Source organism: Onychomys torridus, chromosome 21, assembly GCF_903995425.1.
Source record: "Onychomys torridus chromosome 21, mOncTor1.1, whole genome shotgun sequence".
Taxonomy (NCBI): domain Eukaryota; kingdom Metazoa; phylum Chordata; class Mammalia; order Rodentia; family Cricetidae; genus Onychomys; species Onychomys torridus.
In genome coordinates, this window is record NC_050463.1 from 47,609,272 (window position 1) to 47,625,159 (window position 15,888).

Genomic DNA, 15,888 nt, shown 5'->3' on the forward strand with positions numbered 1-15,888 from the left:
AATAATAATAATATAGCTTGCCCTTATTGGTAAGGCAATATTAAAGGACCAATAAAGGACAGGTACCCCGTGTCCCTTGGTCTGCATCCTCCCAGGCTGTATTGCTCAGGATTCTGTCTCCCTGAGGTCTGTCTTGGGGTAAACATAGGTGGGTGTGACCGGCCCAAGTCTTCTTTTGGTTTTGACTCATCCCAGGGCTGATGTGCCCTGGGCTTGGGCCTGGCTATCACTGAGATACCTGTAAATAGTCCCCTTCCTGGTCGTCTTCATGGACAGAAGCCATTCATAAAGAAAAGCTTAGTATTGCAGAACAGGCAGCTCAGAACTCGGTAATGGATTTTCTCCTGCTGTACAGTCTTCAAAAAGCCTTGAAAACAAAACAAACAAAAACCTTGTAGGACCTTGAAGGGGGTAATATCCCACCTTAGAGCTGCAGACCATGGTGGCCTACCACCCAGCCAGGGGAAAGGCCCAGGCTCATGCAGAGCCTCCAGGAATCAAGGAACAAATCCTGGGTGCTCTGTATCTGTTTTCTGCAATGTGCCTGGGAAGTGCACCTCTACCGTCTCCCTTCCTGATTCTAGACCTTTCTAAAGACTCTAGTAAGGAGTGTTTGAGGTTCCTGTGCCATTCAACTACTTACTGGCAATGAAAATCAGAGCTGCTTGGATGCCTGGCCTGTGTGAGTGACAGTTGTTCCTTCCCTTCTGCAGGCCTGAGCTGAGAGAGTTAAAGTCACGTGAGGGAGGTGAGAATCCAAAAGTCATCAGGTCTGACTTCACTCACCGCCATCCGGCTGGGAGTGTCTTTAGTGACCACCTTCAAGGAAGGCCTCTTCTGTCATAGATCAGCCCTTCCAACACTGAGCTGCAGTCTCTCTACCCAGTTGGTTCTCCTCTTTCAATGTACAACTCTGCAGCCACATTTACTATGCCCATCCATGGTGAGATTTCGAGACCATTCCAAGAGCTTCATCAGCTGGTCTCGAAGCTCCCCCAGCAGCCCCACTGGCCCTCTGCGTGTGTTTTGAGAACCCATGCGCAGAAGAGCACAATTGTTAGGAGAGCAGAGCATGGTCCCTGATGTGGAAGGATGCTTGGTTCGATGTCAGGTAGCAGTAAGCATTGTGGATCAGTGGAGAAACATGGAAGGGGAGGGAGGGAGGGAGGGAGGGAGGGGGATGTGGGGACAGGAGGGAGAGAAGGGAGATGGGAGCAAGAGGGAAGAGAGATGATTTCATTCAACAAGGCTGGTCAGGTCCAGTAAAGCTGTTGCTATGCAGCTCACCCGCCTCCCTGGGGTGGTTTGAATAGAAATGACCCCCTTAGGCTCATAGAGAGTGGTACCATTAGGAGGTGTGGCCTTATTGGAGTAGGTGTGGCTTTGTTGGAGGAAGCGTGTCACTAGGGGGCAGGCATTGAGGGCTCCTATGCTCAAGCTATACACATTATGGCTCACAGTCTCCTCCTGCAAACTCTCAGCTTCTTCTCCTGCACCTTATCCGCCTGCACACCACCATGTTTCCTGTCATGATGATAATGGACGAAACCTCTGAAACTTAAGTCATCCCTATTAAATGTTTTCCTTTATAAAAGTTCCCCGGGGATGGGGGGCGGGCAATGGGGGATGGTGTCTTTTCACAGCAATAAAACTTCAGCTTCCCAGCCCCACTCCAGACTTCATCCTCAGAGTTGGAGCCAGAGCTTGGGAGGGTGGTGAGCTCCAAGTGTGGTTCATAAAAGTTGCTGGCGGGGCTGGAGAGATGGCTCAGAAGTTAAGTGCACTGACTGCTCTTCCAGAAGTCCTGAGTTCAATTCCCAGCAACCACATGGTAGCCCACAACCATCTGTAATGAGACCTGGTGCCCTCTTCTGTATACATAACAAAGAAAGAAAGAAAGAAAGAAAGAAAGAAAGAAAGAAAGAAAGAAAGAAAGAAAGCTTTGCTGGCAATTGATCTCTGATTCTGGCTTGGGATATACTCATCTACAGACTTCCATACTACATACAGGAAAACAGGGACAATCATGGCCAGACACAAAACACGCATTTTCGCCACCAGGACCCATCTATATTCATTACTTCACTTAGGCTCCTTAAGATTAGAATGGAAAATGTCCACCGAAGGCTCAAGTGTTTGGACAGTCAGTCCCCAGTTGGTGGCGCTAGTTTGGGAGGTTATGGCACTTTGGGGATGTAGTACTGACTGGCTGACATAAGTCACTGGATTGGAGGGTTATAGCCTAGGTGCACATCTGGCCTGTGAGCTCTGCTTCCGGATCCTCAGGATGAGGACAAGCAGTGTCATGAGCTCACACTGACTTGCTGGCCTGCCTTCTTTAAGTGCCTCTGTGAAGTATTTTGTCACAGAGACAGACAGACAGACAGACAGAAAGGGAGGGAGGGGGGAAGGAAGGGTAGCCAATACACATTTGAGACCCCCCCCCCATTTTGGCATATGCACAAACCAAAGATCAAAGAGGCTTGCCCAAAGTCAATCTCAATATCATGCAGGGGGCCTGGAGAGATGGCTCAGTGATTTAGAGCACTGATTGCTTTTGCAGAGGACCCAAGTTCAATTCCCAAACCCACACGGTAGCTCTCAAATCATCCATAACTCTAGTTCCAGGGGATCCAGCGCCCTCTTCTGACCGCTAAGGGCACTAAGCATGCATGTGGTGCACATACTTAGAAGCAGGTAGAAGAGCCACCCACATAAAAATCTTTAAAACCAAATATATATCCTGCAGGGAACATTGTATTAGTTAAGCGCAGTCACAGAGCGACTGTCTCCTCCAGTCCTCTCCTCTCTCCACTCCCCAGGAGATGGAAACTGAGGACGGAACTGGCTAAGGGCGCGGCCCAAGGTCACACAGAGAGCAAATGACCGTCTCCAAATTCAAGTCCTAGTGGCTCAGGCTGTCGAGCTGACACTTGTGGGCACTCCCGTACAAACACAACACCCCGTTTAGATAATACAAATAATCTGTGTGAAAAGTCTATTCTGTTCTGTTCCTGCGCTAACTCCTCAGTCTGCAGAGCTCTGGAGCACAAAGCCTTTCTCAGACGCCAGATAAAAGCAATGAAAACATCTCCTATTGTCTTTTCAGTGCTGAGCTGCTAAGCGGAAACCGATGTGCCAACAAAGATTGGCCCCGAGCACCACATCTATATGAAAGAACAAATGCTTTATTTAAAAAAAAAGAAAAAAAAAAAAACATCGCAAACAGAATACAAAATTACATGTTCATTGTGATTACTGCTGAGTTAAATCGCACAGGCTTGGAGACAAAGACTAGGAGAAAAATGAAAAATTACATCAGTTCTAGGCAACAGGGTGGCTTGCCTTTCTTAAGGATATATTTAAGGCTTTTATCACATTGACGCCATAACAAAAATGGATGTGAAATACAAAAGATCTCCGTGCAGTGCTACTCACCTAAAACACAGCTTCCCTGGTCTCAGGAGTGTTGCTGTTTGGTTGACCATGTTTGACCTTGACCGGTGCTGGCAACGGTCACCATAGAGATAGGCAGGTGGGAGGAGGGAAGGGCAGTGTCCTTATCCCGCCCTGCAGTTTTGCCGTTGCGTTATACTATAACATTTTGAGGACAGACTGTCTCCAGCATCTCCTATGTGGTATGCCTCCTCTGCAAGTTGGCAAAGTTCACTGAGTACATGCTATGCCCTGAGCTCTAGGGTGAGAGAGAGAAAAAAAAAAAAGTAGACAGGTCCCTGTCTGTGGGAGCTCCGTCCTCGTCTCTTGGACATCTCACTTCACCCTAAAAGAGAAAGGCTCCCAGAGTGGGAGACCCTCCCTGCAGTCCTCTCCTGGGCCCAAGCATCTCGATGAGGCCAGGTACCCAAGCAGACTCTCTGTATATGGTTAGTAAACAAATTTCAATGTACCTTACAGCGAATTCCACAAACGGGTTTTGCCATCTTAGGCAAGTCTCTGTGTGCCATCTCCCCCAACCCCATTCTCGTTGCTGCGTAAGAGGCTGTTGAGGGTAGATTTGAATCTCTCTCTTTTTTCTTAAGATTTATTTATTTATTATATGTACAGTGTCCTGTGTGCATGTACACCCGCAGGCCAGAAGAAGGCACCAGATCTCATTAGAGATGGTTGTGAGCCACCATGTGGTTGCTGGGAATTGAACTCAGGACCTCTGGAAGAACAAGCAGTGCTTTTAACCTCTGAGCCATCTCTCCAGCCCAAATCTCATTTTTGTAGGACCACATCTGGCACATCTGGCACCTGAAGAGCTCTTTCCACACGCTGCTCAGTTGGGCTCTGCTGAGTTCTCTCAAGGTTCCTCACCCCTGAAAGAGGCTCAGCTCTAATGCCTGTGGATTTCTGAGACACCGTACCACCTCCTTAACCCTTATACATTCCAGAGGGACACTGTTGGAGCAGCTGCAGGATTTGTGCCATGATTCCAAATCCCTTCTGGCTTGCTTCTCTTTACCCCTGCTCCTGTTGGATTCCAGACTTAGGTTCCCTTACTGGTAGACCAGAGGGTGATGAGAGGCCAGCCCAGAGACTCAGGAAGGTCCATCCTCCTAGGTTGTAGTCCAGTGAACAGCTGGCTAGCAGGGAGCCTCTTTCAGAGGGAGGCACTGATGTGTATGCCCTTCTGTCTCTCTTCCTCTCTGTGTATGTGTGTGTTTTAGAAGGCAAACAGGAAGCTGAGACTTAAATCTCTTCATAATGAAAAATAAAAGAGCCCAGAAAGCATCTAAGTCCTCTTCAAGTCTTCCTGAGTAATCCTCAAGGTCCTTCCCTCTCTGTCTCCTTCCTTCCCTCCCCCTTTTTCTTTTCTTTCCATTAGATAAAAAAGGACGGCTAGTGAGCTACCTATCTTTTATTCTTTCCTCTTGGTAAGGTTTGTATATAAACTGTTCCCCAAAAGGCTCATGTGTTGGAGGCTCAATCCTCCGTAGATCCAATCATTGAGTGGTGGAGATCATGGAGGCCACTAACTACATCAATGCGTTCACCTAATAGTGAAGTTATAATAAATGGGCCGTTAGGAGGCAGGTTCTGGTTGGAGGAGTGGGTCACTGGAGGAATCCATGTTTGAAGGGTATATTCCACCTTGGCTCCTGCTGTTTCTCTACCTTTCCGCTCTCTGGCCACCATGAGGCAGCCATGGTGCTCCACAGTCTCCTTTCCACTACGATGCTCTGCCTTTAACACAGGCCCACTCCAACAAGGCCACCTGACTGTGGGCCAAGGTCTCGGAACCAAAAGCCAGAAGCCATGGTGAGTCTTTCCTGTCAGGACCACCAGCCCCCAAATAACGGCTTGAAGACTTATTATGAAAGCTTGTCCCACTAGCTTTGATAACTTTTGACCTGCTTCTATTCATCCGTGTTCTGCCGCACGGTTTTACCTCCCCTTCATTCTGTATGTCTGATTCCCTCCCTGTCTCGTGGTGCCTCTCACACGTCTCAGATTCTTCTCTAGTTCCTCTCTGTCCCTGGAAGTCCCGCCTAGTCTCTCCTGCTGAGCTAGGTGGAATATACCAGTCTTTCTCCCACAGGGGACATGGGTTTCCGGGATTTCTGGAAAATGGCTCAGAATAGAGAAAAGGAAGCCATAGTGAGGCGTTTGCTCTGCTCTGGGTCTGTGCCAGGAGCTGGGATAACCTCAGTGATTTCGCAGCTCCTCTTCTGACAACCTCTGGTCTAGCTGCAGTGCCTTCTCTATCAGCAGAACTCACTCCCTGGCGCAGCACATGCTCACACAAGTGCACACACACACAGACACACGCACACACACACACTCACTCACACACACACACACACACACACACACACCTAACTTTCCACTCACTGACTCACAATAGGTTTAAGGAAGGCATTATTAGATATTCTTGGGGGCGTTGTTTGTTTGTTTGTTTGTTTGATTGGTTTGTTTCAGTTTTTCTGGAAGCAGGGTTTCTCTGTGTGGCCCTGGCTGTGCTGGAACTTGCTCTGTAGACCAGGATGACCTCAAACTCAGAGATCCGCCTGCCTCTGCCTCCTGAGTGCTGGGATCAAAGGTGTGCACCACCACTGCCAGGCTTATTAGATATCCTTGTTTTAAGACTGGGGGAACTGAGGCATAGAAAAGCTAAAGAATTTCACTGAGGTGACTCATGCTCTTAACTATTCTTACACACACACATAATATATTAATATACCCAGATTTACCTAATATGACAAATACCATGCAAATAAGTATTCACCGGTCTGTATATAAATATTTGATTAACGAATAAATGAAATACATGAATAAAAACTGAGAAACTAGCCATAAGAGAGCACTGTTGCGGGAGAGATAAAAATTGTCCAGAGTCTGCCTCCAACTGGCTACTGAGATGGGATGCAGATCTCCGGAGGGTATTGCTACAGGTCTCTGGGACTGCCAGGGGTTGGAGAACGGGCAGCTGAGGGCTGTTTCAGTCAGCTCAGTTCTGCTGAGGCATCTTCCGGGTAAACCTTCGCTCAGAAAGATGATTCTTTACTCATCAAAATGTATGAAACCCCGGAGATTCAAACTGGCTCTAATCCCGCTTCCTGCTCAGAGAACCTGTGATCTAACTGGCAGCCATCCATCCTCCATGAAGGGCGCTATCTAAAGCAGCTAGCTATTGTCACCTTTCCAGCTACCTCAAACCACCCTCATCAACAGTCACCCGGTTCCCAAAGTAACTAACTCAAACTGCACCAGGCGCAGCCCTGACCCAGTACCAGTCTCCAAGCCCAGAACACTTGAGTACGAGGAAAAGCAGAGGTACCTGGTGTCTGAGGAGACAGGAAGTGATGGGGATACACATAAAGCCTTTCCCTGACATGGAGGAGACAGGGACGTGGGAGGACAAAACTCTCCTGGGCCCTGCCAAGTCATTGCTAATATTTATCCTGTGTTTGCCAAGTTCCAGGACAATACTAAACACCTCAAAGGTGTTAGCTCATTTTCTCTTGGCAGGAGCCCTGGGAGGCTAGTCTGCCCTCCAGGTGAGGACACTGAGGTGTGGAAGGAGTGGCTGCCGAGCTGACCCAGGGTCATGGGTGAAGTTCCTGACAGGGCCAGGACTACAGCTTCTGTTGGCTCAATTCACACTTATGGCGGTTGGCTCCCCATCCCACATGTGATCGTGGGGCCCTGGACAAGCCACCAGGAGACAGTCATCTGCCATGTTTGCCCATCCCCGAGCAGTCTGGGATCCTCTGAGTGCGGCGGGTCAGGAGGTCAGCTATCCCTAGAGTTCTCATGGATGCTGTGCAGGCCTCCAACACCTGTCCTCCAAGGCACGCTGGGAATCTAGCATGTGTGTTCCGTTCCTGGCACAGGGTCCACCACAGCCATGAGTATAAATCCGCACTGATTGCTGAAAGGCTCAAGAGCCAGTTGGAGCAGCTTGTATCTAAACTCTCCACACCCAGGAGGCAGTTCAAGGTTAGCCTGAGCTACACAGCAATGTCTATCAACAAACAAACAAAAAAAAAACAGACCCAGAGGCTCAGAAAGGCAAGTGACCTTATGAAGGTCACATACCTAGGAGCAGGCAGAAAATTGAGATGGGAACCTTATCGGTCTGACCCCAAGCCTGGGTCTGGCCCGTGAATCACACACGTCTAGGGCTCTGGAGTGTACCTCTAGGTCCCACTCCAAGCATCCCACACAGCAGGTCAAGAGGCTGCCTGCAGACTCCCAGTTCCTGACTATAAAAATGGTGCCCTGGGGTGATGGTAGAGGGATGAGGCAGGAAGATGCAGGCACAATATTGACCCTGAAGCTGGTACCTGGTGACTACTTGCCCAAGTTTAGGCCACTGTGCCCTTATATCTGATAATGCACACTACATCTAATTATAGGGCCCAGAACTTTGCAAGAAAGCCAGTGGTGTAGGTGTGTGTGTGTGTGTGTAGTTAGAGTTTTCCTGCCTGGCCCAGTCAGGACAAATCTCTTACCCGCCAGTCCCACAGTCACTCAGACCCAACCAAGAAAGCACACAGAAACTTACATTGTTTAGAAACTGTATGGCCGAGGCAGGCTTCTTGTCATCTACTTCTTCTATCTTAAATTAACCCATTTCTGTTCATCTATACTTTGCCACGTGGCTTGTGGCTTACCGGTGTCTTTACATGTTGCTTCTCATGGCGGCGGCTGGCGGTGTCTCTCCAGCCTTCTACTTCCCAGAATTCTCTTCCCTTGTCCCCCCTATACTTCCTGCCTGGCTACTGGCCAATCAGAACTTTATTTACATAGAGTGATATCCACAGCGGGGGTGTGTGTGTGTGTGTGTGTGTGTGTGTGTGTGTGTGTGTGTGTGTGTGTGTGTGTGTGTGTGTGTGTGTGTGTGGTGTGTTTATGTGTGGGTATGTGTGTATGTGTGTGTATATGTGGTGTGTGTGTGTGAGTGTGTGTGTGTGTGTGTGTGTGTGTGTGTGTGTGTGTGTGTGTGTGTGTGTGTGTGTGTGTGTGTGTGTGATATGGAGGCAAGACGTTAATGTTTTAGTATTGGGTATCTTCATCTTATTACTCTCCACCCTATTTTTTGACACAGGGTCTTTTATTGGACATGGAACCCTCTCTTTCAAGTAGACTGGTAGGCCAGCTAGCCCCTGGGATCCACCTGACTTCCCCTCCAATATTGCGGTGACAGGTATGTGCTGCCCTGACTGGCTCTTTTTTTTTTTTGACATGGAAGCACTACCCACAGAGGCACCTCCCCAGCCCCCACTGAGCACAAGCTTTAACCTACCAATATTGCTGTCTGTCAGTGCAGTCTAGATCAACTGCAGCTGGCCAAGAAGGCCGGTGGGATGGATGGCATCTGAGGGTGACTTTGAGAGAGAACAGAAGGGGGCCTGAAACAGCTCACTCAGTGACAGTGACATCAGGGAAGGTCAGCACTCTGTAGGCAAATCATCTGCTTTGAGAGTTCTGCCTGTGTGTGTAAAAGAAACAAACCTGCTTGACATCTCATGCCTACCCCTGATTGCCTGCATTTTTACCAGAGAGTCTGGACTTTGTCCCAAGAACCATGACCCGCTTTATTTATAACTGACCAAGAGACGGTTTCTCCCCAATGGGTTTGTGTTGCATACATAGTGTAGGAACTGGGGCGGGACTTGGTACTGGGAAGATTTCAGAGCTGGGTTGAACCCTTGCTCTGCCACTAGCCCATTAGGGGCCCCCCAGATTCCCTACTTATCTGGTCTTTATCTGACCAGGCTATGTTGGCACTGAAGTCACTATGTATTCCAGGTTGGTCCCAAATTCACAGTGATCCTGGGACCTTAGTCTCCCAAGGGCTGGGACTATAGGAGTGAGCAACCATGGCCAAGTACAGGGAGAGTTGTAAAAAGGAGACTTTGGGCTTAAAAGATGAGTGGGTCCTTGTGGTGGCAAAAGGGGCAGGCTTTTATAGAGAGACAAGCACAGCTCGGAGAGGGAGCTGTCAGGGGAGGGGCTGAGGGCTGGAGGACCCCCCACACCCCAAGGAAGGAGAGAAGATGTGGACAAGGCCTTTGAGTCTCCTCTGTAGGGAGGAGAGCCACGAAAAGGATTTAAACCTGGGGCAACCTCCTCCTTCTCTCTGCCAGTCACTCTTCAATGTCTGCCACAAGCTCCCAGCTCTCTGCAGGTGAAGCGCCATTGTGTGTTACTGTGGGAGTTTCTCAATATCTGCCACCATATCCCACAGATCAGCCTGCAGCAGCCCACCTCACTCACCACTGCAGAGCCGGGAGTGGTGGAGCGTTCCCCATATTCCTGCTTTTGGTAGCAGGAGAATCAGGAATTCAAGGTCATCCTTAGCTACGCAGTGAAGTAGCAACATAAAGACCTGCCTAAGCTACAGGAGTCCATATCTAAAAATAGCAACAATGAAAGAATACAAAAAAACAACAACGAACAGAACGGTGCTGGACACTTCTGAGCTCAGCACAGGGAGGTCAGAAACAGGCAGGCAAGAAGGCCTCTGTGAGTTTGAGACTGGCATGATCTATATAGCAAGCACCATGCCAGCAAGGGCTACATAGTGAGCCCCTATCTCAACAACAGTGACAACCAAGAGGCTCAGTAGTTAATGATATTCATTACATAATCATAAAGGCCAGAGATCAGATCCCAGCATCTGCCAAGTAAGCTAAGTGTCCCCCAAACACATGATACCCTCTTCTTGCCTCCATATGTGCATCTGTACATGTACCTGTGCCCCTGTACATATGCATGTGCAGCTATACATACACCTGTACACCTGTACATACACCTGTGCCCCTGTACACACACCTGTGCACCAGTACATATATACCTGTGCACCTGTACAGATGCATGTGCACAGTGACAGCCAAGACGTTTAACTATGCAAGTGTCAGGGTCTCAACAGGAGTAGCGCCAGATCATCCACCCCCCACTCTATCCCCTCTTCCTTTTTTTTTTTTTTTTTTTTTTTTTTTTTCAAGACAGGGTTTCTCTGGGTAGTTTTGGTGCCTGTCCTGGATCTCCCTCTGTAGATCAGGCTGGCCTCGAACTCACAGAGATCCGCCTGGTTCTGGGATTAAAGGCGTGTACCACCACCGGCCAGCTCCATCCCCTCTTCCTACTGATAAGGATGGGGAGTGTCTGGGGTTCCAGAGAAGGATCTGGAACAACAGGGGAACATTCATGGGGCTTGAATGTTATTCCTCGATTATTTCCTCATGAAGCAGGCTTGTTTCCATACATTATTAGAGGGGGTGGAGTGGATGCTCTTGAAGGACCTTCTACCGGTGGTGGCACACGTCTTTAATCCCAGCACTTGGGAGGCAGAGGCAGGCTGATCTCTGTGAGTTCGAGGCCAGCCTGGTCTACAGAGTGAGTTCCAGGACAGCCAGGGGTACACAGAGAAACCTTGACTCAAAAAACCAAACCAAACCAAACCAAACCAAACAAAACAAAACAAAACAAAACAAACAAAAAGAACCTTCTAGCAACAGGGCAGTGAGGACACATCTGAGTGGGGAGAGTCCAGGTCTGACTAAACAAAGACTCGGGGTGGAGCCTCTGCCATTCAGAAGTATCCTTTCTTGCTAACAATACAAGTGTCCTCAAAATTCCTGCCACTCATGGGGCTCCCATCAGAGAAGTCTGCATTGTCTGGTTCTAGAATTTTCCCTGACTACGGAAGACAGTGTGAGGAGAGGCACTGAGGAAGAGTCATTCCCTCCATGCAGCTCACCACCTTCCTCTCTGTTGTCGGCCACCCTGGAATTGAGGAAGACACCAGAGAACACAGGTGGGCCTATCCATGGATGGTGGCTAATGGAGTCTTGTTTCTTCAGACCAAGGAGTCAGTCACAGAAGGGACCAAGTCGAGGCAGTTTGGGTCTGGAGGGAATAACTTCATTTTTGCTACAGATTCCTGATATTAGCAGTTACCGGGTACCTGCTGTACACTCAACGCTGTATCAGGTGCTGGAAAAGGGGCAAACGCAGTCATTACTCTTAAGCTGGAGGACCGCCGAGGCACCAGGTGAGCTGTTAGCCTTGTAATGACAGCGAAAGCTGTTAGGACCTGAGAAATAACCAGTAATCTAGGTGCGACATAGAGAAAGGGTTTCTCTGTGTAGCTTTGGCTATCCTGGAATTCACTCTGTAGACCAGGCTAGCCTTGAACTCACAGAGATCCGCCTGCCTCTGCCCCCCAAGGGCTGGGATTAAAGGCATGTGCCACCACTGCTCGGCAGCCAATAAGAAATTTTAAAAGCATTTTAAAGCATTTTTCTTCAACATGTACTTGATTCTTTAATCAATTAGTCCATTAGATGCATGTCCTGCCCTATAGATTTGCCTACAAAGCAACACACCCCTGTAAGGGAGGCATGGGAGAGGCCCCCTACTTATCCTTCTGGGTTCTTTGAGTTACAAATTAAATTGATATAAGGCAGACTAACAGGAGAAAAACATACCTAATTACATGCACAAGCACAAGAGTCTCACAAAATGAGTGAGCCCTGAAGAAGGGCCAGATGATTCAAGTTTACAGAGCATCCTGAGCTACAGAAAGGCAAGGGGTCGGGGCTTCTGGAAGGTGGTGGGACAGTTTTGAGGAGAGTGGCATGGTTAAGGAAAGGAGAGGGGTCTGTGCTCCTGCACAAAGGCCCCACTCTGTCTCCACTGCCTTGGTCACAAATCCCCCGCAGCAGGATTTGGCATTGTGATGGGAGGAAAGGAAACGGCCCAGCTGCTAAGGAAGGCCAAGGAGGGCTACACGTGACCAGAGCGAGTGAGAAGAGAAGAGTCGGAGCTGGGATGGGGGAGCCCCACCAGGAATGTGGCCTACGTCTTTTGAAACACCCAGGAACGGAGTTTTATCTCCCTTTCGAGATTACTGAAAAGTACAGAGTGTCACTGCTGAGCGAGCCCTTCACGTTCAGCTGACTTACAACGGGAAATATATGTTTCAAATTGTGGGTCCGTGAGACGGCTCAACGGGAAAGGCACTTGCCACCAAGCCTGATGACCTGAGGTTGATCCCACGTGGTTGGGAGTGAGAACCAACTCCTGTCAAGTTGTCCTCTGACCTCCACACACACACAAGCGCTTTGTGGTATGAGTGCTCACACACACACACACACACACACACACACACACACACACACAGGCACATACAAAATAAGTAAGTCTAAAAACTTTAAAAAGTGACACCTGTCAGGACTGGAGAGATGGTTCAGTGGTTAAGAGCACTTGCTGCTCTTCCAAAGAACCTGAGTTCAGTTCCCAGCACCCATGTTAGGCGGCTCACAATTGTCTGTGACTATAGTTCTTGGGGATATGATACGTCCAGCCTACTTGGGTGACTGTGCTCATATGCTCATACCCATATATGCATACACACACACACACACACACACACACACACACACACACACACCCCTACACACAATTAAAAATAATATTTATTTTTAAAATGACATCTGTACTTAACATGGAAGGGCTGTTGTCACCCTTTCTGGAACAATACAGTGAACAATTATATAGTGTCTACATTGTATTAGCTGTCACAAATAATCTCGAGCTGAGTTGGAGTGTACTGAAAGACATCGATAGGCTATCTCCAAATGCCTCATGGGGTCATATAAGGGCTTGTGAACGTGAGGATTTTGGTTTCTATAAGGGGACCTGTAGACCCCATGGAGGACTGCCATGATCACCGTCATACAGACAAATGGCAGCCGTCGACATGAACTGAGCACTTGCTATGGGCCACACACTCGTCTTAGCACTCCATGTAGGAGCACAGTGTGTACTTCCAGAGGACCCAGGTTCAATTCCCAGCACCCACATGGCAGCTTGCAACTGTCTGGAACTTCAGCTCCAAGGGACTTGACATCCTCACACACATGTACATGCAGGCAAAGCACCAATGTGTATAAAATAAAACTAAATAAAGTATTAAAAATAAAAAAAAGAGGAAAGAGATGTAAGGAGGGTGAAACTCACCAAGGTCACAGAGCTAGGGAAAGGCACAGCTGGATTGGAACCCACATCTTCTGGGATCTACCTCAGCTCCTGTAGATAGTCAGCCATCTTCTGAACACAAGCTGTCTTGCTGTCTGTGAAGGGACCCCAAAATAGCTTGACCACACAGCAGCTATGACTGGCTTAGAGGCCTAGACACGGCTTCTGTGACAGGCTTACTGGCAGGCAACACCCAGATCCAGGAAAAGCTTAAAGCTGATACTACCCAGGGTTCTACCCAGGGGTGAGGAAGAACCTGACATCCCAAACATTCCAACCATTAGATAAGGTGGCCAGATGTCCTTGAGTCTAGCACACACCTCTTTTTGTTTTACAGACACCCCCTAGACAACTGTCAGCCAATCAGGGTCCTGGGCCCTGGAAATCCCCTCACCCCAACCTCTATCTACTATGATAAAAACTCTGCCCCACCTGAGCTCAGGGCTCTCTGCTCTCACCGCTGTGTCAGACAGACAGAGGGACCAAGCTCCGAGCTTGAAATGAAGGCTCTTTGCTTTTACATATGGGATTCTGTCTCCTTGGTGGTCTTTTGAGGGTCCCCAAGATCTGGGCATAACAGTCTTAGTCAGGGTTTCTGTTGCTGTGATGAAACATCATGACCAAAGAGCAAGTTAGGACAGAAAGAGTTTATTCAGCTTACAATTCCACGTTGCCTGTTCACGACTGAAGGAAGTCAGGATAGGAACTCAAACAGGGCAGGAACCCGGAGGCAGAGGTTAATGCAGAGGCCACGGAGGGGTGCTGCTCACCGCCTTGCTCCTTGTGGCTTGCTCAGCCTGCTTTCTTATAGAACCCAGGACCACCAGCCTAGGGATGGCTCCACCCACAGTGGGCTGGGCCCTCCCCCTACAATCACTAATTGAGAAAATGCCCTCCAGCTGGATCTCATGGAGGCATTTCCTCAACTGAGGCTCCTTCCTCCGATGACTCTAGCTTGTGTCAAGTTGACAGACAAAACCAGCCAGTACACAAGCCTTGAATAGTTTTTCTCAGCACAGGAACTGTTTTTAAATTGCCACTACATATTACTAAATACAAAGTAATCTTGTCACATGTTTCCCTTCCGTGAAACTGATCAAAGAATGCAATGGGCAATTCTGCCCCCAAGGAGCTCTGGGCATTTCATGATGTGAGGATGCAAATCACCCACCCACAACAGCCTGTGATTTTGAAACAGAAGTGAACTAACGGAGAATTGTCTAAAAATCAATTTTATAAGATCATAACCTCAGCCCTTCCTCATACAAGAGGGGACGGGGTCAAGATAGTGAACAGAAAACAGAAAAAGACCTCTTAATTCCATGGGTGCCTCTGAACTCTAACATCTCACTAACAACTCTGCGGTATCTCCTCACACGTCCCTTCTCATCTGCTCTTGTGACTGTTCCTCACTAGGCCTCCTTGTCCCTCTGGAGCGCACTGAGCCTGTTTCCTACCCCAGGACTTTTAACTCACCTTTCATGATGTAGCCTGAGAACCTTCTAGAAAGTCACACCGACTGCTTCTCTTGCTAGTGTCTCAGCAGCAGCAGGAGGGGTGAGGGAAGGGGAGAGATGCAGAGTTTCTGTTTGGGAAACCGCAAAGGTTGTGGCGATGAGTGTGCATGACATGTACACATGTAAAACACTGAATTATCCATTTAAAAATAGTTACAGTGGGGCTGGGGAGGTGGTCAGTGAATAAAGGGTTTGCTGCTTAGATATAAGGACCTGGGTTTGGATCCCCGACACCTATTCAATGTAAAAAAAGAAAGAAAGAAAAAAAGGGAGGGGGCATGGTGTCATGCTTCTTGGCTGCAAATCCCCAGAGCCCACTGGCCAAGCCAGTCTACCCAATCTATGAGCTCCAGGCTCAGTAAAGAAACTCTGTTGAGCTGGGCAGTGGTGGTGCACGCCTTTGATCCCAGCACTCGAGAGGCAGAGGCAGGGAGGCAGAGGCAAACGGATTTCTACGTTCAAGGGTGGTTTGATCTACAGAGTGAGTTTCAGGACAGCCAGGGCTATACAGAGAAACCCTATCTCAAAAAAACACAAGAGAGAGACTAAGTCCATCTATCTAAATTAAAAAAAAAATATGGTGGAAGGTGACATTTGATACCTACCTCTGGTTTCCACATGCACCACACACATCACATGAAAACATAAATCACACATACACATACAAATAGTTAAAATGATAAATTTTCTGAGATATATATATATATATATATATATATATATATATATATATATACACATACACACACACACACACAATGTAAAATTAATTAAAAAAAAAAAGCCTTTGGTAACATCAGGGAAATGTTCAAGATCTTCAGACTTCCATCAGCAATTCATACTCCACTCCATCAACACCATACACACTGTCTTC

At 48.2% G+C, this 15,888-nt stretch overlaps 1 long non-coding RNA gene across 1 annotated transcript; it reads right to left on the bottom strand.

The window, feature by feature from the left end:
• Nucleotides 1-244: 244 nt before the first annotated feature.
• LOC118571378 lies at nucleotides 245-15,033 on the bottom strand. The gene is made up of 3 exons (XR_004943357.1): nucleotides 14,974-15,033; nucleotides 13,480-13,592; nucleotides 245-367 (listed from the first exon to the last, which is right to left on the bottom strand). It is a non-coding gene; the product is annotated as an uncharacterized LOC118571378 (long non-coding RNA).
• Nucleotides 15,034-15,888: the final 855 nt, after the last annotated feature.